General features: G+C 37.4%; 1 long non-coding RNA gene across 1 annotated transcript in view; it reads left to right on the top strand.

Annotated features, from left to right (window-relative positions):
* Positions 1–14582: 14582 nt before the first annotated feature.
* The window catches only part of LOC139176556 (uncharacterized), a 65809-nt gene continuing 63081 nt past the window's right edge, over positions 14583–17310 (top strand). The window contains exon 1 of the long non-coding RNA XR_011561019.1: positions 14583–14751. This is a non-coding gene — a long non-coding RNA (uncharacterized lncRNA). The remainder of the gene's footprint in view (positions 14752–17310) is intronic.

Here is a 17310-nt window from a genome sequence, read left to right as displayed (position 1 = left end):
CCTTTACAGCAAGCCCTGTGCAAGCTGATTCGCTTGCTGATGCTCAAGCATTTTTTTTTCTGCTACTCTCAGGAATTTTACATTGTTTCATTTATAAAGAACCCTTATATGATGAATGTGTCAATCATTCACCATTTTCTGACTTTATTAATTTTCATATTGGTTTACAAATATCAAGTATGCCATTCTGTTTCCAAGTTGTACAGTTTTAAGATTCCATGAAAGCTCTTGAGAGTCCTGTGCTATATCCAGAACATTTAAATTAAATGTGCAAATTAATTCTGACATGTAGTTTATTGCCACAAATCAATATGTCACAGATATAGGTATTTGATTATAAAGTAATTATCTTATCTAATTTCTCTAATGTTCAGCTTTTTAAATATACAAACATACTTCAAAATTATTTAACTGAAGCTATACCCTCTGGATATTTTGCCTTATAAGGCAAAACTTTTATAAAATGTGATAAGAATATAAAATGATACTTTAAAAAAAATTCATTCTTCCTTGGTAATATTCCATTATCTCTCTTTTTTCTTTAGTTAGTTTTTTCTTGGCTCAAGTATTTGCAAGGAACGGCATAAGAGTAGCAGCCAGAAAACCACTTTTATGTCTCTCATCCACAGCTTACAAGTGGTTTAACTTTGATTCAGTAACACAAAACGTTTGTTGGTTACAACTATTTTAACTGTTCAAAGGGAATAATAATAACTGATTACTTCAGGGGGCTGTGTGAAAATAATGTGAGATAAAACATAATTCCTTTTCTGAAAATCATACAATATCATGACTAAAATGTAAAGTCCCAATACTAAAATTTATAAACAAACTGAATCAAATATGTTTTCTTTTTAGACATCAATGATTCATATCATGTAAAAATAAAATAAAATTACATAATACATTTGGACAATCAACTATGAAATGGAGCTGTTGAACACAAGTAAGAACAATTCTTTGTCTCCTTAAGAACTAAAGTCTTTTTTTTCCCATAAATGAAATATTTACTTATAAATATAGTAAATATTACTAGTCTAGTAGACATGTTTTGCAGATGTTCTTAGTGAGGAACTGAGATGAAGATTTTCCAAAGGAAATGCTACAGAAAAGGTAACTCCTTTTCCCTATGATAAAATTTCTGAGTTTTTATAAGATAAGGTAATGTTTAAAAAATACTGGGTCAGACCTGTCCATTTTCCACACATGAAGACGCTGCATTTAATTTGAAATGCATTGCATCTCCTGAGGTTCTACCCTTTATATTTTTACTTATCCACAGCATAGCAAGGAGCTATGAGATTTCTACTTCATTTCTACATTTCACTCAAATGTACTTTACCAAATTGAGATAGAAAGTGTGAAGTATGTCTGGTTTCCATTTTTAGCATCATTTACCAGGTGCTTTTGAAACTTGCCAAGTGAAATTTTAATCACCTGGCAAAGAATTTGAAATGCTGCACTCACCTCACAGTTATTTAAAACCTACACATATTGATCATCTCTCTTATATGCATATTCTTTATTTTAAAACATATTTTCTAATTTTTGATAAAATTTTCAGCTGTAATAAGTCTGGGATCAGTAATAACAATTGAGATTCTATTTATATAGTCTCTTTGAGGTTTAAAAAAATCATTTATATACAAGTTTATTGTTAAACCTAGAACTTACAGTTGCAATTAGATAAAAAACTCTGAATATTCCATCAACAAGTATATTTAACTAGACACTGAATAAACAAACATGAGATAAGGATAGATATTAATATACAATGATTAACATATTAATATAATATAAATTTAATTATTAATATATACATATATTCCAGGTTGTTGTGATTTGAAGAATTAAAACAACCCTTTGATTCCACATGTAATTATCAATATTGCTGTCATAAGTATGTACAAGTTTTAAGATTTTAATATAAAATACACTTTTAAAAGTATTGGAAAATCAAGTGATATATAAATTTCATAACATAGTCTCACAATAAAAAAGGTATTAGAATTATGTCAAAAACTTCCTTAGTGTACTATGAAATGACCAGTGTATTCAGTAGATTTGTGACTATTTTTATTCGCAGGCCATTTAGTTAAAATACATTCAATGTCTTCAGGGTACTATTCTAAGTATGTGCTGTATATAATGCAGTCTCAGGTAACTAAGCATGAATGCTCTATAGTTCTTTGAGGTTTTCTTGCCGTATCAAAACAGGATTCATATTAATGCAGTGTATGATAAGTGTCAACTGAAAAAATGCATGTAACCTAAAAGTTGTGCTTAGTGAGTCTCATTATCCCCTTGACTGGATATTTAAAAATAGTGATTGACTTTCTGGTTTTGTTTCTTATTTACCCCACTTTCCAGAGTATATATACTATTTCTGTTACTGAGACTTTGTTTTTCTTTTTTTCTAATAGGTAGGTGAAGAAGCTCTTTCTCTTTATTTGAATTCAAGCGTCATGTCTGTCAACAAAATTAAAAGGTTCTCTCTTTGACTGTACTATTCAATTTCAAAATGTACAAAAGCCATTTTGTAAAGTCTTCTTGAATATGTTGAGAGTGATAAAAAGCAAAATGTGTTTTTGAGTACATTCTTTTAGCATAAGTAAGTAGAACCCTGGATTTAGTCATTCTTTGCTATGCTATGGTATGCTAAGTCATTTCAGTCGTGTCCGACTCTGTGCAACCCCATAGACGACAGCCGACCAGGCTCCCCCATCCCTGGGATTCTCCAGGCAAGAACACTGGAGTGGGTTGCCATTTCCTTCTCCAATGCATGAAAGTGAAAAGTGAAAGTGAAGTCGCTCAGTCATGTCCGACTCTTTGTGACCCCCATGGACTACAGCCTACCAGGCTCCTCCGTCCATGGGATTTTCCAAGCAAGAGTACTGGAGTGCGGTGCCATTGCCTTCTCCGTCATGTATCTATAGAAAGGGAAAATACAGTCAAAATTAAACAAGCAAACAAAGGATCTCTTTACCTTACTTCAATTGTCTGTACAACTTTAAGTCATTCAACATGTTCAAGATATTTAAGAATATAAATAATTTAACGAATGACTGTTAATGAAGGATCAGAACTTATAGGTAGTAAGCAGATAGAATAAGTATGGCTATCACTGAAATATACATAAAACATTATTCATGGAATAACTGATGTCTTTATATTCAGCAAAATGAATATGCCTCAAGGTAATGTGGGTTTGAAAATATTTGAATCTCAGGGCTCAACCTAAGTTTATAATAAATAGGTAATTATATTAAGTTCAAGTGTGATTATCCTTAATGTGTGAAAAAATGAAATGTAAATTTGAAAAAGTAAGCAGTGCCACTTAATTACCAAACAATAATTATTTTTTCGGTATTTAAATACTGAAAAATAAAAATATTTTTAGCCTTCTAAAAGCAATTCACCATGCTGCCAACTGCCTGTAAACATACATTAATGTAACTTAAAACCAAAATGCTTGAAACATAGGACCTTAAGAAGAAAGAAAAATAATTTAGGTACATATTTTAATTAAATAAAGGAAATATCATGGTAATAAAATTATCATAACTATTTTACAGATGAGCAATGGTAATACAGTATTTCAAAGCAGAAGATGTGATTTAATGCACTTTTAGTTTCAGAAAGGCAAATATGAGAAGGTTCACAAAAGAGTAGCCACTTGGAAATTATTTAATTATCCAAATATTATGTATGTGATTAAGGTTCATTGGGATTATATAGATAAAAAACTAAACTATTTCACTTTTATTAGGATTTTCACTCACAAGCATTTTCATATATTAAAGTATTTTAGCCATGATGGGAAAAATAATAAAGACAATAGTGCATCATATTTGAATTAAATTATATTTCATTCCTAGAAAGGAAAAAAAAAAGATAACACAAAGTTCAGTTCAGTTCAGTCGCTCAGTTGTGTCTGACTCTTTGTGACCCCATGAACCGCAGCACGCCAGGCCTCCCTGTCCATCACCAACACCCACCGTCCACCCAAACCCATGTCCATTGTAGCAGTGATGCCATTCAGCCATCTCATCCTCCGTTGTCCGCTTCTCCTCCTTCCCTCAATCTTTCCCAGCATCAGGGTCTTTTCAAATGAGTCAGCTCTTCGCATCAAGTGGCCAAAGTATTGGAGTTTCAGCTTCAACATCAGTCCTTCCAATGAACACCCAGGACTGATCTCCTTTAGGATGGACTGGTTGATCTCCTTGCAGTCCAAGGGACTCTCAAGAGTCTTCTCCAATACCATAGTTCAAAAGCATCAATTCTTCAGCGCTCAGCTTTCTTTATAGTCCAACTCTCACATCCATACATGACCACTGGAAAAACCACAGCCTTAACTAGACAGACCTTTGTTGGCAAAGAAATGTCTGTGCTTTTTAATATGCTATCTAGTTTGGTCATAACTTTCCTTCCAAGCAGTAAGTGTCTTTTAATTTCATGGCTACAATCACCATCTGTAGTGATTTTGGAACCCAGAAAAATAAAGTCAGCCACTGTTTCCACTGTTTCCCCATCTATTTGCCAAAACTAAGATCATGGCACTTCATGGGAAATAGATGGGGAAACAGTGGAAACAGTGTCAGACTTTATTTGGGGGGGCTCCAAAATCACTGCAGATGGTGACTGCAGCCATGAAATTAAAAGATGCTTACTCCTTGGAAGGAAAGTTATGACCAACCTAGATAGCATATTCAAGAGCAGAGACATTACTTTGCCAACAAAGGTCCGTCTAGTCAAGGCTATGGTTTTTCCTGTGGTCATGTATGGATGTGAGAGTTGGACTGTGAAGAAGGCTGAGTGCCGAAGAATTGATGCTTTTGAACTGTGGTGTTGGAGAAGACTCTTGAGAGTCCCTTGAACTGCAAGGACATCCAACCAGTCCATTCTAAGGGAGCTCGGTCCTGGGTGTTCTCTGGAAGGAATGATGCTAAAGCTGAAACTCCGGTACTTTGGCCACCTCATGAGAAGAGTTGACTCATTGGAAAAGACTCTGATGCTGGGAGGAATTGGGGGCAGGAGGAGGAGGGGGCGACAGAGGATGAGATGGCTGGATGGCATTACTGACTCGATGGATGTGAGTTTGAATGAACTCCAGGAGTTGTTGTTGAACATGGAGGCCTGGCATGCTGCGATTCATGGGGTCCCAAAGAGTCGGACACGACTGAGCGACTCCATTGAACTGATGGGACCAGGTGCCATGATCTTAGTTTTATGAATGTTGAGGTTTAAGTCAACTTTTTCACTCACCTCTTTCACTTTCATCAAGAGGCTCTTCAGTTCTTCTTCACTTTCTGCATAAGGTTGGTGTCATCTGCATATCTCAGGTTATTGATATTTCTCCCGGCAATCTCGATTCCAGCTTTTGCTTCCTTCAGCCCAGCGTTTCTCATGATGTATTCTGCATATAAGTTAAATAAGCAGGGTAACAATATACAGCCTTGATGTACTCCTTTTCCTATTTGGAACCTGTCTGTTGTTTCATGTCCAATTCTAACTGTTGTTTCCTGACCTGCGTACAAGTTTCTCAAGAGGCAGGTCAGGTGGTCTGCTATTCCTATCTTTTTCAGAATTTTCTACAGTTTATTGTGATCCACACAGTCAAAAGATTTGGCATAGTCAATAAAGCAGAAATAGATGTTTTTCTGGAACTCTCTTGCTTTTTTGATGATCTAGCAGATGTTGGCAATTTGATCTCTAGTTCCTCTGCCTTTTTGAAAACTAGCTTGAACATCAGGAAGTTCACGGTTCATATATTGCTGAAGCCTGGCTTGGAGAATTTTAAGCATTACTTTAGTAGCGTGTGAGATGAGTGCAATTGTGTGGTAGTTTGAACATCCTTTGGCATTGCATTTCTTTGGGACTGGAATGAAAACTGACCTTTTCCAGTCCTGTGGCCACTGCTGAGTTTTCCAAATTTGCTGACATATTGAGTGCAGCACTTTTACAGCATCATCTTTAGGATTTGAAATCGCTCAACTGGAATTCCATCACCTCCACTAGCTTTGTTTAGAGTTATGCTTCCTAAGGCCCACCTGACTTCACATTCTAGGATGTCCGGCTCTAGGTGAGTATGAGTGATCACACCTTCATGATTATCAAAGTTAGGATAATATAAGCAAAGAAATTACAAAGTAAAAACACAATTTGTTGTTTTTGCTGTTCAGTCATTCAGTACATGTCTGCCTCTTTGCAACCTCATGGACTGCAGTACGTCAAGTTTCCCAATCCTTCACCATCTGGAGCTTGCAGAAACTCATGTCCATTGATTTAGTGATGCCATTCAACCATCTTATCTCTGTTGTTCCCTTCTCCTCCTGCCTTCAATCTTTCCCAGCATCAGGGTCTTTTTTGAGTCAGCTCTTAACATCAGGTGACCAAAGTATTGGAGGTTCAGCATCAGTCCTTCCAATGAATATTCAGGACTGATTTTCTTTAGGACTGACTGGATTGATCTCCTTGCTGTCCAAGGGACTCTCAAGAGTCTTCTCCAATACCACAGTTCAAAAGCATCAATTCTTCAGGGTTCAGCTTTCTTTATGGTCAACTCTGACACCCATACATGACTACTGGAAAAACCATAGCTTAGACTAGACAAAGCTTTTCCAGTAATGTCTCTGGTTTTTAATATGCCATCTATGTTTGTCATAACTTTTATTCCAATAAGCAAGCATCTTTTAATTTCATTGCTGTAGTTACCATCTGCAGTGATTTTGAAGCCCAAGAAAATAAAGTCAGGCACTGCTTCCATTGTTTCCCATCTATTTGCCATGAAATGATGGGACTGGATGCCATGATCTTTGTGTTTTGAATGTTGAGTTTTAAGCCAGCTTTTTCATTCTCCTCTTTCACTTTCATCAAGAGGCTCTTTATTTCTTCTTTGCTTTCTTCATCCAGCCTGGAATTTCACATGATGTATTCTGCATAGAATTTAAATAAGCAGGGTAACAATATACAGCCTTGACATACTCCTTTCCCAATTTGGAACCAGTTCATCGTTTCATGTCCAGTTCTAACTTGCTTTTTGAACCACATAAAGTTTCCCAGGAGGCAGGTAAGGTGTCTGGTATTCCCATCTCTTCAGTAATTTTCCACAGTTTTTTGTGACCCACATAGTCAAAGGCTTTACTGTAGTCAATGAAGCAGAAGTTAAATAATTTTCAAGTTCCTATTAGCTCTCGTTCATAGGAGAGAAAACATACTTCATTATACATATAAAAATAATTTAATAAAAATATAGTTGGTCTTCTACAATCTAACTGGGAAAGACCTTCCTACCTTCAAACAAGGTCTACCACAGATATATGTAATAATCAATCTGATTCTTAATTAGAATTGGAATTATTAAAAATCCCCCAAGTCTGGGAAAAAACAGTCATGCAGATAAAATACACATAGAATAAAGAAGAATAAAGAGAATAAAGTAAACACTGAACAAAGGAGATTCCAGAGGAAACAGACAACTTATGGACAGAGGAAAACATTAAAACTATTTTTTAATTAAAAATCACTATAAAATTTAAAATGATGGTGTGACAATCACAATTAACTGATGGATAGCTATGAGTTAAAGCAATCCAAAGCACAGAGAATTCTTGGCATTTAAAACTACTATTACAATTTTCTTTAAAATAAAGGATGAAATATAGAATACAGTAACCTGATAACCATACATGATTAGTTAAGAAGTCATGGAAAAGTGTAGGTACAATTTTAGAAGTACAATTTGCTTGATGATTTTGGAAGACATTTTGTAGGATTTTGAATTTACAAGTGGAGCTTGTGATAAATTATCTTGTTTATAATGAAAATACAGAATTATGAGATTATAGATTAAAAACTAATGGAAACATAGTGTCAGATTTCAGTAACTCTTGATCTAATATTCTTTACCTAAGTTATTTTCTTTAATTGAAAAACTCTACTAATACTAACATAGTTGGTGCCCTTATTAAAGAGTAGTTGACTATATGTTCATGAGATTTTTTTCTGGGATTTCTATTCTGTGCCATGGCCTAGGGGTCTGTTCTCTGTTCTTATAACAGTACAATAGTGTTTTGCTTACTGCAGCTTTGTAAGAGAGTGTTATGAACTTATCAAATTAACCCTTGGTATCTCTAATTTTCTTGAAGAGATGTTTAGTCTTTCCCATTCTATTGTTTCCTGTATTTCTCTGCATTGATCTCTGAGGAAGGATTTCTTATCTCTCCTTGCTATTCTTTGGAACTCTGCATTCAGATGCTTATATCTTTTCTTTTCCTCTTTGCTTTCTGCTTCTCTTCTTTTCTCAGCTATTTTAACACCTCCTCAGACAGCCATTTTGCATATTTACATTTCTTTTTATTGGAGGTGGTCTTGATCCCTGCCTCCTGTACAATGTCATGAACCTCTATCCATAGTTCTTTAGGCACTCTATCTATCATATCTAGTCCCTTAAATCTATTTCTCACTTCCACTGTATAATCATAAGGAATTTGATTTAGGTCATACCTGAATGGTTTAGTGATTTTCCCTACTTTCTTCAATTTAACTCTGAATTTGGCAATAAGGGGTTCATTATATGAGTCATGGTCAGCTCCCAGTCTTGTTTTTGCTGACCATATAGAGCTTCTCCATCTTTGGCTGCAAAGAATACAATCATTCTGATTTCGGTGTTGACCATATGGTGATGTGCATGTGTAGAGTCTTCTCTTGTGTTGTTGGAAGAGGGTGTTCGCTATGACCAGTGCGTTCTCTTGGCAAAACTCTATTAGCTTTTGCCCTCCTTCATTCCTTATTCCAATGCCAAATTTACCTGTTACCACAGGTGTTTCTTGACTTCCTACTTTTGCATTTCAGTCCCCTATAATGAAAAGGAGACCTTTTTGGGGTGCTAGTTCTAAAAGGTCTTGTAGGTCTTAATAGAACCTTTCAACTTCAGCTTCTTCAGCATTACTGGTTGGAGCATAGACTTGGATCACTGTGACATTGAATGGTTTGTCTTGGCAACAAACAGAGATCATTCGGTCGTTCTTGAGATTGCATCCAAGTACCTAATTTTGGACTCTTTTGTTGACTATGATGGCCACTCCATTTCTTCTAAGGGATTCTTCCCCACAGTAGTAGATATATTGGTCATCTGAGTTAAATTCACCCATTCCAGTCCATTTTAGTTCTCTGATTCCTAGAATGTCAACGTTCAATCTTACCATCTCCTGTTTGACTACTTCCAATTTGCCTTGATTCATGGACCTAACATTCTGGGTTCCTATGCAATATTTCTCTTTACAGCATCAGAGCTTGCTTCTGTCACCAGTCACATCAACAGCTGGGTATTGTTTTTGCTTTGGGTCCATCCCTTCATTCTTTCTGGAGTTATTTCTCCACTGATCTCCAGTAGCATATTGGGCACCTACTGACATGGGGAGTTCCTCTTTTAGTATCCTATTGTTTTGCCTTTTCATACTGTTCATGGGGTTCTCAAGGCAAGAATACTGAAGTGGTTTGCCATTCCCTTCTCAAGTGGACCACATTCTGTCAGACCTCTTCACCATGACCTTTCTGTCTTGGGTGGCCACACATGGCATGGCTTAGTTTCATTGAATTAGACAAGGCTGCGGTCTGAGTGATTAGATTGACTAGTTTTCTGTGATTATGGTTTTTGTGTCTGCCCTCTAATGTCTCTCACAACACCTACCGTCTTACTTGGGTTTCTCTTACCTTGGACGTGGGGTATCTCCTCATGGCTGCTCCAGCAAAGCGCAGCCACTGCTCCTTACCTTGGACGAGGGGTATCTCCTCACAGCTTCCCCTCCTGACCTTGAACGTGGAGTAGCTCCTCTCGGCCCTCCTGTGCCCATGCAGCCACCGCTCTTTGGACGTGGGTTGCTCTTCTCCAAAATCACTGCAGATGGTGATTGCAGCAAATAAATTAAAAGATGCTTACTCCTTGGAAGGAAAGTTATAACCAACCTAGATAGCATATTCAAAAGCAGAGACATTACTTTGCCGACAAAGATCCATCTAGTCAAGGCTATTGTTTTTCCAGTGGTCATGTATGGACGTGAGTGTTGGACTATAAATAAAGCTGAGTGCCGAAGAATTGATGCTTTTGAACTGTGGTGTTGGAGAAGACTCTTGAGAGTCCCTTGGACTGCAAGGAAATCCAACCAGTCCATCTTAAGGGGAATCAGTCCTGAATATTCATTGGAAGGACTGGTGTTGAAGCTGAAACTCCAATAGTTTGGCCACCTGATGCCAAAAACTGATTCACTGCAAAAGACTCTGGGAAAAATTGAAGGCTGGAGGAGATAGAGATGAAGGAGGAGATGGTTGGATGGCATCACCGACTCGATGGACATGAGTTCAAGCAAGCTCTGAGAGCTGGTGATGGACAGGGAATCCTGGCGTGCTGCAATCCATGGGGTTGCAAAGAGTCAGACATGACTGAGCGACTGAACTGAACTGAATGCTTTTTGGATAAGACATTAAAAATACAGGCAGAGAAAGTAAAAATAAACAAGTAAAACTACATCAAACTAATACACTTCTGTACAGCAAAGGAAATAATCAACAAAAATGAAAAAGTGACCTACATATTGGGAGAAAATATTTGCAAACCACATATATGATAAAGAGTTAAGAGTTAAAATATATGAGGAACTCATACAACTTGATAGCAAAAGCAAAAACACAAATAATCCAATTTATAAAAGGACAAAGGACCCAAATATACATTTTTCCAAAGAGATAAAAGTGGCCAACAGGTATATCATAAGGTGCTCAGCATCACTAATCATCAGGGAAATGCAAGTCATAATACAATCAAATTACCTCATACTCGTTATGATAGCTGTTATCAAGAAGACAAGAGATACCAAGTACAGCTGAGGATATGGAGACAAGGGAACCCAGTACTTTGGGTTGATGTGAATGTAAACTGTTACAGCCACTAAAGAAAATATAATGGAAATTTCTTTAAAAGTAAAACTACTTCATGATACAGCAATCTTATATTTAGTTATATATATCCTAAAGAAGTGAAATGTGGATCTCTAAGATATATCTATAGTCCCATATTCACTGCTGTATGAATTAAGTGTCCAACAACAGACAAAGGGATAAAAAAATTGTGGCATAAATATATACAAAGGAATATTATTCAACCATAAAAAGAAAACACGTTATTTCATTTAAAACAATGTGGATGAATCTGGAGAATACTATGCTAAGTGAAATAAGGAAGACAAAGAAAGATAAATACTGTATGATCTCACTTAGGTGTGGAATCAAAAAAAGCCAGACTCATACAATGGTGGTGCCAGGGACTGGTGGATGGAGGAAACATGAGAATGCTGGTCAAAAGGTACAAACTCTCAGTTATGAGATGAGTAAGTTCAGGGGGGTTAATGTACAGCACAGTGACTATAATTCATGTTACTGTACTGTATACTTGAGATCTACTGATAGTAGATCTTGTGTATCCTCACTACACACACACACCCCACATGATATACACACACAAAGGATAATAACCATAGGAAGTGAAATATGTGTTAATGAGGTTGATTGTGGGAACTATTCTACAATGTATACATATGAAATAATGTTATTCACCTTAAGGAAATAAAATTTTGTCAATTCTACTTCAATAAAGCCAGAAGAAAGAAATTCTACTAACAGAAATCTAGGCTATGATAATATATTTAAATAATGCATTTATTTGTGGATGTATAGAAGGCAATGGCACCCCACTCCAGTATCTTGCCTGGAAAATCCCATGGCGGAGGAGCCTAGTGGGCTGCAGTCCATGGGGTCGCTAAGAGTCCGACACGACTGAGCGACTTCACCTTGACTTTTCACGTTCATGCATTGGAGAAGGAAATGGCAACCCACTCCAGTATTCTTGCCTGGAGAATCCCAGGGATGGGGGAGCCTGGTGGGCTGCCATCTATGGGGTTGCACAGAGTCAGACACGACTGAAGTGACTTAGCAGCAGTAGCATATACATATGTGCACACATGTACATATATGTACACATGCATATATTTACATGTGCATGTGTGTGCACATGTGCATGTGTGTGTACATATGCATACATATATACATTATTTACACATATTATCATAACCTAGATTTTTATTAGTAGCCTTTTTTTTTCTTTTTTGGCTTCTCAGGTGGCACTAGTGGTAAAGAATTAGCCTGCCAGTGCTGAAGACATAAGAGACACAGGTTCTATCCCTGAGTTGGGAAAATCCCTGGAGAAGAAAATGACAACCAGCTCCAGTATTCTTGCCTGGAGAATCCCATGGACAGTGGAGTCTGATGGGCTACAATCTATAGAGTTGCAAAGAGTTAGGATTGAAGCGACTTAGTGCGTGCACACGTGCACACACACACACACACATGCATATATGTATGTGTCTGTGCATGTACAAACCAAATAAATATTCAAGGAAACATTTAAATATATCTTTAATTCTTAGCTTACCATTGTTCTCATTTTTCTCCATATCCTTTTCAATCAACTTAATTTTATTCCATCCCTTTCTTTCTGCATGTCCCCATTTTACTAACTGTATTTATGTAATCAAATTATGATTTTAAGCATGCATGTATGTTGTGCTACAGATAAAAACAACTACAAAGTGGTTTCACTAAAAATAAAACACAAATACATAGCAAAGTAAGTTTTACAGCATATAACCCTAAGATAAACTACAGTGAATCAGAAAAATTCAAAAGAAAGGATTTCTATTAAAATTATCCTGAATCTCTAAATATTAAAATGTATAAAAGTCAAACTTCAAAAAAATCACTTTTTAATAGATATTATAATTGTAACTTTACTGTACTGGCAAAAAGACAACGGTGTATTAACTGTATAAAAACAGGGCACTTCTAAATTTGCTGTACTCATTAATTTAAATTTGCATTAAGTAATTTACATGTATGCCATTTTCACCCTTGCTATTTCCAAGCTTTAATTAGCTCAATTTAACTGAAATCTCTAGATAGGTCACAGCTCTCAAGTTCAATAAAATAGAGTAAAATGGGATTAATAGAAATTCATAAATTATCAGTGTTCTTTGGAGTACTACATACATAATTTTTTTTGTCAATATCCAGCATATTTTATAACATCTAAATAAATAAAAGAACTAATAGTGTTGCATATAATATCCTTCTTAGCGAGATAAAGGGCATTAATTCAGAAAAAAAAAAAAAATCTGCGAATTTAGGGATATGGCCGGTACATCACATACCATGTTTTACTAGAACTACGGGCTTCCCAGGTGGTACAAATTCACTTGCCAAAGCAGAAACCGCAGGAGACAGGGGTTCCATCCTTGTGTTGGGAAGATCCCCTGGAGGAGGAAAATGGCAATCCACTCCAATATTCTTAAATGAGAAATTCCGTTGACAGAGGAGTCTAGCCAGCTACAGTCCATGGGGTCGCAAAAGAGTCAAACACGACTTAGCAACCAAACAATAACAACTTATTTATCTACCATACTAAGCATGCAGGCAGCATCAACCAATGCAGTCTTTCGGATTGCACTAGTTAAGATGAATACTCTTTACCGTCAGTTCTCCCTTCTGCCTTCACTACATTGTTTTTAACAGCAAGCGTCACCACCTGACATAGCATTTTTGGTTTATGTATTTTTGTCTGTCTCCCCTCCTTCTCACACTCATCCTGATAAATGCCAGGTTTCATCCTTGTGCATTACTGCATGCCTGGGGCTAAGAACAAGGACTGATACAAACAGCACTCAAAGATATTTGCTGAAATATGAAATGCATCTACCAGTTGCGATGTGCTTTTTGTGTTTTTCTGAGGCTCCGGTTAAAAACAGACCCAGTGGATCTCAATGAGAAATGCAATTCTTCTAACCCGGCCATGAGCACAGAAGGGCACAGAAAACACACCTGCCTGCGTTCGGGTTCCAGGAGACACATCTTCCCTAGGTGAGCAGGGAAAAAAGAGAAACACAGTCACTCTGGTTGTCCGACTAGCATTTCCCTAGCCGAACTTGCCCTGTCTGATCGTCCCCCATGGCAGCCACCTGCGCAGAAGGAGGGCAGGTCTAAGTGTGGTCCAGGGTCGGCGTCCCAGAGACTCAAGGCCAGGGAACCTCGTCCAGACCACCCGATCCCATGCAAATAACATCAGAGGCTGGTTCAGCAGAGACTGCGATCTGAGTTGGGCTCGGAATCCACTTTCAAGAACAATCTACTTTGCAGGGGTCACAGGGCTCACCCATGGACATCTTCATCTGGAATGCTGTGGCCCCGAGAACACAGGATGGCAGAAAAGGTCCCCTCGGCCTCCACCAGGCACCCGCGCCAGGAACTAGCCTGCATCACGACCAGTTTCCTCGCGGAAGCACCACACTCCACCAAACTGAGCACCACACTACGTGGAAACCAAGAGCTGCCTATCCACATGGGTCCATAAGGACGTGACACACCAGCAAGCGCGCTCTGCCACGTCAGAGGTCACGACCTGTGACCCGTGACATCAGAGGCTGCGCCTTGGGTCGTCGGAGGATGCACGTGATCTCAGCCTCGCGTGTTCCCACCTCTATAAGATGAAGTTTCTGGGAAGTCTATGCGGGCCTGGCGAGCTGCTTGTGAAAGAGCCACCAACTCCTTGGGGCTGGAGGCTGCCCCTTTTCGAGGAGTTGAGCACCCTGGCCCCCATAACTTGCTGGCTCCAGGCCATCAGGGGTCTCATCTTCTCTTCCATCTAAGGTCGGTGATCCAGAACAGTGAGGGGTGGGACACTGTGGACGCCTGGGCTCAGAGTGGAGGGGTGGACAAAGAAAACCCACCAGGGTCGCAGCCCCCAGTGTCCTTTCTCTATTTAGATTCCACTAAAAAATGACACCTGCAGATTTCTTTTCCACCCTGAAGTCCCCAAGGCCTATGCTTGTAGGGTAAGGGAATTAGAGAAAGCGAGGTTCGGAGAAAGGAGTCCGGCGCTTTACAAGAACGTATCACCTTTAATAAGGCGAGAAGGGGCAGCAGTCAGATTAGTGAGCTGCTGCACTAACCCAAGAAAAGTATAAGTATGTACAGGCATATATGTGGAAATCTGTCTTAAGGGGGCCTGTTCTTCTCCAAGGTTGTTTGGATTAGTTATCTTTTAAACGCTGGGGCAAGGAACTCAGGAGATCAGCCTGAGGCTGGGACCGGCTGGGAGCTGGGCATAATTAAACTTAATGTCCATTTTTTCTTCCCTGAGAGAGTTCTTTGTTTGTATACAAGGGTGGGGAGGACCCTGAGGGGAGTTTTAACTCCAGGCTATTTTAAGCTGTGTAACTTTGCTTCAGTGCTCATCCTTTTTCACTTTTTCCACTCATTTGGAAACTTTTTGTTTTGATTTTTTTTTTTTTTATTATGAGAGTATAACATAAAATGTACCATTTCAAACATTAAAACAATTGTTACATAACTACTGTTAACATACAATTAAAAAATTAAGTTGAAGTTACAAAAGTGAGAAAAACTTACACGATAAAAGATTTTAAATGATCTTCAACAATTGAAAACCATTGTAAATGGTTTTACACTTTGGTTACTAATCAAATGTCTATATCTGCTTTTTAAAGGAAAGAATATATTTAGAAATCAAAGAAACACAAAATGTGCTATTCAGAATTATTTTATGTGCAAGTTAGATAAGAGTTTGCAGATATATTTACCAAAACTCAATTTAACCAGCTTAAAGTATAGTGGTAATTGATTGGTTTACACAAACAGAAAACCAAAAGTTAAATCAGGTAAGAAGTTACCTGGCTGAAGATTTTTAAAAATTAATAATTTCTTTTCAGTTTTCCCCTATGCCTTTCAAAATGATTTCTTCAGCAGTTGGCTGCTATAGGCTCCTGTGGCCTAAAACTTTCTTTTTCAGGTCCAGTGGGGAGAGAATATTTCGCTTCTAAAACCACAGAGAGGAGAGTGAAGAACTTGACCTCCCAGATTCCCACTAAACATTTTCAAAATTAGCCATGGCTGAATTGGGTTGTATGACAGTCCCTGAGGCCAACTGTTTAATTGAAACCTTGGCATTGAATCTAAGATTGGAATGAATATCACTGAAATAGCTTTGTTTCAACAAGAGAGGAGAGATTCCCGAAGAGATATCCCCAAGTTACAGTTTGACTGGCAGATTTGGGATGAATGTTGGGCAGCAAAATCATGTGTCTGCTACACAGGTTTAGTTTCTTTTGGGTACTTTGGCTTGTATGTTCTTACTCATTGCCAATCATAAAGTAAAAGTGTAGCCACTAATAGTTTTGAGGGGATACAAGAGAAAACGTCACTAAGGAATTCTGAAGCGTTCTTAATTTTACTGGATTTCTTTTTCCTGTCTAGAATGTAGTAAAAGAGAGATAGGAATTCTTAAGTTCCCAGAAAGCAACAGCACAAAAGTACTCACTCATTAGAGAATAAGACTTGTGAGAAAGAATTAGAAGAAATTTAATCTCTATAAGAGATATAGCTAATTTAGTCATTTTAAGTGTTGGAAGCATTAGCTCAACTAGCCTTGTTTATCCTCTTCTTCCATCCCAAATTCCTGCTCACATGCTACTTGATACCTCAAGGCTGGGTTCTAGCATAGTACACATATCAGGTAATAATAATTACAATAATAAAAGTTCAGTGTTTGAGCACTCATGCGTTATTTATTCATTTTTCTAGGAACTTTATGTCAACTAAGTTGTTTTCTCATTGGAACAATTTTAGTTCATCTTACATAAAAAAATGAAATTGATGAGTTTTTAATACTTGCACAGAATTCTGAAAGCTATTGAATTTATAGCAGCAGAATTTCATATCAGATCTTTCAGGCTGCAATAAGTATGATATCTCTTACAATTACTGGAGGCTGCTATTTGCCTAGAGTGCTTATCACATTTCCTGGATTTCCTGTTATTTATTAGCAACCATCTTAGTCCACTGGTTTTTCATTGACAGTTTAATATGTGCGTATGGAGAACAGTTACAACATACAGGATGCTGGGCATCTAAGATGGATAAGATAAAGCTACTGCCCTTAGGAAGGACACAATTTGTTGTGAAACACAAGAAGGTAAACAGGTACATAAATATTATGTGACTGATGAAATTCTATTAATTGTAGATTATCTAATTATAATTCATTATCCCACTGAGAACAACTAGAAAAGCTGAAAAAATATAAAAGTTGTTCTTAAAGACATCAGAGTGCTAAATAGGCAACAGAAGAAAAATAAAGGATCTCTGAGGTAAAATAACATTATTTGAATTTCAAGTTATTTCTACTCA

This window comes from Bos indicus, chromosome 16 (genome assembly GCF_029378745.1).
Source record: "Bos indicus isolate NIAB-ARS_2022 breed Sahiwal x Tharparkar chromosome 16, NIAB-ARS_B.indTharparkar_mat_pri_1.0, whole genome shotgun sequence".
Lineage (NCBI taxonomy): Eukaryota > Metazoa > Chordata > Mammalia > Artiodactyla > Bovidae > Bos > Bos indicus.
The sequence above is the reverse complement of the archived record's forward strand: the minus strand, read 5'-3'. Positions and strand labels throughout refer to the sequence as shown.